The sequence below is a fragment of the Nannospalax galili genome, unplaced genomic scaffold (assembly GCF_000622305.1).
Source record: "Nannospalax galili isolate Female #2095 unplaced genomic scaffold, S.galili_v1.0 scaffold873, whole genome shotgun sequence".
Classification (NCBI taxonomy): domain Eukaryota; kingdom Metazoa; phylum Chordata; class Mammalia; order Rodentia; family Spalacidae; genus Nannospalax; species Nannospalax galili.
The window spans coordinates 3,272,480-3,278,322 of record NW_008334005.1 but is presented as its reverse complement, the minus strand read 5'-3'; positions in this window follow the sequence as shown (position 1 = coordinate 3,278,322).

Here is a 5,843-nt window from a genome sequence, read left to right as displayed (position 1 = left end):
TTTTAAAGAAGAAGAGCTCTCAAAGCAGATTCCAAAACCAAATGTGACAAACTGTAATAGTGTGTGTGTTCAGGTATGTTGAGGACTTTGGTGGAGGCCTAACATGCTTGTGTGTTAGGCATTAACAGCTTGTAGCCCCTTCTCCCTCGTAGAACATATCTATTAGACTTTTGTGACAGATGTCCAAGAGCAGATAATAATTTAGCAAAGTGATGGCTCTCCCGTTGTACATCCGATAACCCTGAGTGATCCTCAGCATTCAGGACGCACTGGGACGGCACGGACTCGCTGAGATATCAGTGTCTGAAGCAGAAGAACGAGTGTCTACAGTCCTGTGTCTGTTTCCCATCAGTCATTCTTTTCTTCTGGCACCAACACCCTTTTGGAAACAATAAGAGTCAGAGTTATTGCCCTGGATTATGAAATGTATGCTATGTTGACATTTTGGAGACCTGATGTGATATAAAGCAAATTGGTGTAATATGGATAACCTTTACTTCTGATGCCTTGCTACTATGAGCAGACCAGGGAACCTGTCCACATCAGGCAGGGGAATGGAGAGATTTTGATTTGAAAGATTTGATATTTCCATAAGAAAGGCAGATGACTGTGCTACATACATGTGAGCTACAGGTTTCCCTTCAGAAATGCTATTTTCATCTTAACTTCTGAGAGCAAGTTGCTGGATTTAAACACCTCTCAGAGATAGCAGTGCTAGGAAACCTTCCAAGAGATCAATGAGGGAAAGCGCTTCGATGACAATGACAGGGGCGACAGCTATTTGTGTGTCATTTGTCTCTGGCAAAAGAGACTCCCAAACTCTCCAGACTCCTTGTATAGTTCTTAGCTTGCCTTGTTGGAACAAGCTCGTCTCTAGATCTGTACACTATATTGGAAAAATTTAGCATCTTTTATTTACTTTTAAAGATAACTGATAAAGATAACTTGACTCTCTGAAAATAATGAAAAACAAAACCAATGGAGCAAATCTTTCTTTCATAAGCGTTTTCTATTTTCTTCTATATTTTTATAGCCACTGAATCTGCATTTGTAGTTACTTTCTGGAATAGAAGAGAATTTATCCCAAAGGTGACTATTATATGCTGCTTTAAAAGTAAAAGCTCTGTAGAAAATGTACAATTTAAAATGCACATATAAAAATAGCTGAGGGTGAGTTAACAGGCCATGAAGCAGAATATATGGCACTAATTCCAGGAGAAAATAAAAATTTCCATTTCAAAGTACTTTCGGTAAACTGATAATACAGCCTATGTAACTTACAGATTCAAGTCATGGATGAGTTTAACTGGTAATATTTGTCTTCAGAGGTCATTAGTCAAATCTCAATAAATGCTAACATTTGGAACCAGGTGTAAAAATCTGTAATTTCTTAAAATAAAGGTAAAAAAGAGTGAGGAGGCCGGGCGTGGTGGTATGTGCCTTTAATCCCAGCACTTGGGAGGCAGAGGCAGGTGGATCTCTGTGAGTTCGAGGCCAGCCTAGTTTACCTAGTGAGCTCCAGGACAGCTGGGGCTACAGGGAGACCCTAGTTTTAAAAGAACAAAAAAAAAAAAAAGAAAAAAATAAAGGTCTACAGCTTTGGAAGCTCTAGTATAGGCTCTTTGATTCACATTTAACAGTTTAAATAAAGAAGTTCACTATTTTAAGCAGTCTTATAAAGGGAATTCACTATATTTAAATAATGCACCATCTTAAAATGAACTAAGCCACAGAGACTATGAAATGCCAACAGATGGTTGAATTGTGTTTCCATAGCAAAGTAATTTATAATAATTGCTTTATGGATGCAAGTGCAATTTTCATTATATTCAATTCATAAAATGCTATCATACAGCTGCAATTTGTGATATTTTCTATTAGGAAGAGTGTGGAATATTTGAGTTTCCATGAAGCAATAATTAACGGTGTGTCTAAACATCTATAAACCACAGATTTAAATTTGCTCCTTCCTTGTAACTTTAAGACTATTCAGTGTGTCATGCATTTTGAAATCTAAAGCTAAAAAAAATGTTGGGGAACATGTGTAGTGGCTACTGGAGTTTTCTGCTTTCTTTTCAGATTCATTAAGTTGATATTTTCAGAAACATTCAACACATTGACAGTTAATAATCTGAAAAGGTGTTAAAATGATATAAATGTGCATTTCATACATTCATTCTTTAACTGTTTACTACATTCTTATCAGAGGAAATAGACACTTTGGAAAGAGAGAAGTGGGCAATATAGGTGAGCCAGTGTAAAATTTACCAGGTCAAACATTATTAATGTCACTTATTAGTCTGAAAATCATAGCACTTTATTTATCAAGAGAAAAGATATTAAAGACTTGAAACCAAATGCCTTGAGATGGAACCGAACTATTCTGTTAATTTGTAATATTATTTTAAAAAGAAAACTTTAAGTATATAAGTTTAAATGAATTTTGAAATTAGTCTTTACCTTTCAAACCGATTATTCTCATCCACATTTTCCCCTACTGTGACTTCAAAATGATGACTACATATTTATTCATGAAAAATTTAGACCTTAAGAAAATGCACCTGTTACTGTTTCCTGACAACAGCACTCCCATGTAACAAATTCTCATTAAAGTACACCAGAACTATAATGATTATCATTATGCAGAACTATGAACTACATCATTGATTGAATTTACAGAACCGACAGGGGAAAATGCAGAGGGGTGCAAGATATTTGAATATGAGGCAGTTGCAGGACTGTGCGACAGACATTCTTGACAAGAAGCACCTAATTATAGCTTAAGTTTCTGGCACCTAACCAGTTGTGATTAATAGTTTTCCATTACATTACAGACATATTATTAATGTATTAAAAATGTCAAGCTTTGGCAAGCACTAATATGGCAAGGCTCGGTTAGTCTGCAGAATTTACATTTAATGAGTTTCCATTGACACAGGAAAGGATATTGACCACAGCATATTGCAGACCAGGAGCACAGTCAGAGGTTATTCTTTGATGTGATTATTTTATTTCTAAGTTTTATGTCATAGAATCCCTCTCTTGTATACTTCATGTCCTTACTTTCCAGCATCACAGACACTTCAAAAGAATCCTTCTCACTTCTCATTTGAAGAAATTAAATCCACAAACTTCTATTAAAATATAATGGAAAAAGGACTTTGAGAAAATCAGGAATTTCCTACATAAATATGATTATCGAGTTTTAAAAGAAAATAAAATGATGTATAGAGTATTATGTACACCACCATCTCCATTACCTGCTGGTAGTAGTTTCCAGCTGGCTTTCCTCCCAACCAGGTGAAAAATGTCAATAGCTTCTTAAAAACCATGCATGAAGGCAAAAGCTAGGCAACCCGATTATGGGAAGGACAGTCAATGACATATTTGGGGACTTGATATACTAAGCACAACCCTTCCATCACATAACTGAACTAATTACCAACTGAGGTGGCTTTTGAATCTGTCTCCTGTCTGGATCACCTCAGTAAGAGTGGCTTAAGACGTGCAGGGCACTTCCCAGTTCTGGCACTTGCACTTTGCCAACCTGGGGAACTCAGTATAGTCAAATTGAACATCATCTTTAAGAGTGAACTGAAGTACTAAGAAGTCCTTTTTGATTAAAAAAAAAATCCCTGTTAGTATACCACAAGTACTCCCTAGACCTCTGGTGTATGAAATTGCAGAGCCAATGAAAAAAATGCAGCAATTACATCATGGATCTCACGTTGGGAGGTATTATTTATCAGGGCTAAAATGGGCTGTACAATGGCTTTGCATGTATGGAACATACATTTTTCCAGGATTCTGTAGCCAATGACCTTCCACCTTGGATTAACATTGCAGAAGAGATTTTACTAACCCCTTCTCTCATCAGAAAAAGAAAGCCTCCAAAAATAATGCATGAAAGTAGTAATGATTAAAATGATAAACAATTACACTCTCTAAGCAATTGCCAATTTCATCAGCTGAGAGAGAAATATTGCTAGTAAATCTACTACCTCTCACTGGATTTTAGCATTCTTTTTATTATAGAATCTCACTAGGAAGTAGGGGGGATGGTAGCAGGCTATTTATTCCATAAATATGAGCTTTTCAGGGGCACCTGAAATAGTGAGTCATTCTTTACAGACATTAAGACTTTTTATAAATCTGCATGCTTCTGAATGGATATGAACAAAAGGAAAATTGAAGATAATATTCCATTGACTGAAGGAAATAAAAGGGACAATGATATACAAATTCCATAACCTGTCAAGATTAACAGCTTCAAACAGTCACAGTGAGGTTCACCACAGGAGATAAGTTCATATACATTCAATGCTCTGTACATATTTACTTGTTGAGAAGAACTGCATCATTTAGTTTTCTTCATGAGAAACATAAGCTCCTGCCTTTTGTTAACTATCTCAAAGTATAAGGACTCTGACAAGTCATGCAACACTTGCACATCATGCTCATAACTGGCTGGGTGTACAAACAACTATCATGAGATTCTTAACAAAATCAAATATCACACCTTGTATTTGAAAAAAAATACCTGTTTATACCAAAATAAGACTGATGAATGAAGTCAGAACATATTTTTGAAGGTGTCTGTGGATGGGGTAAAATTATTTTAGGATTATTTAGAATTAAAAATTATTTCTTTATCAACTAAGCCTGAGAGAGATTTGGTATTTAATTAGAATAGGGACTACGGATCTTCTCTTCTCATGTAGGGAGGTTCAAAGATCCAAGTTCTCAAATACACAGCTGAAAACTCTACACCCACTTAAGTTTGAAACAGAACTCTTGATTCTAAAAATAAAATTAGTTTCTGAAAGTGTGCTAAATCACTTGCTTCCCGAAATACAATGTATTTCACAAAGACACCCATGCTCACACTTTGCAATACTAGCATACACGTTTTCCTGAGTTGTATGAAATTTTATTTCTTTCTAAATGACAGGTGCTTTTGTCACTCAAAGACTCTAAATCCTTACTTACAAAATCTAATAACTAAACATGGAATGCTTTAATTGTTTAAACACATTATCTGGGGTTTCCCTGAATAATGGAACCGAGGACAGGTATTTGCACCCCTTGTAAATACACAAAAGAAACTTCAAAATGCATTTGCCTCCTGGCACATGCCCAGTGGATGGGGACAAAACAAAAATCTTAATAGGAAAACAGGTTTATGTCCAAATCAAGTAGTCTCCTTTAAAAATGATGATTTTCTATTTTAAATATCACCAAAAGAAACAGCAACAAATTCATAGCCAAACGTATGAAATGCCGAATGCCCTCATGTTGATATTCATGATGAGAAATCTCATCTCATGCTGTCTAAAACAACATGACCTGTGAAATGCCTGGTGCATTTCTTTGCACACTTATTCCTGTGCAAATATGCATGTTTTAATGAAAGGCTGAAAGTTTCTTACGTTCAAAATCAGCCTTGGACATTTTCCTCTGCCAAAGAGAAAGGATAAGACATTCTAAGAGACACAGTAGAAAATACTTAAAGAAACCAGTGCTTGTTGAATTTTCTCACGGGTTAGAAGCACTTTACTACTTTTCAAGGGTCACACAAATTAGAAAAATCCTCCCCTCCCCCCAGACGTTTCAGCAAAACTTTCTAGAAAGCTTAATCACTATGCATATTTGAATAAAGGATGTCGATGGCGTCTGTGATTTTGTTTTTTCATTTACGTTACAAGAGGAAAACTTTAAATATTTTCAGTCATATAATGAGGCTTTACTTCGAGAACAAATCTACTGTCAAATTCACCATATTTTTTGGAATTCCGAATCTTTTTCAGAATTTTCTATTCCAAAGAGTGATAAATTCTTATGGT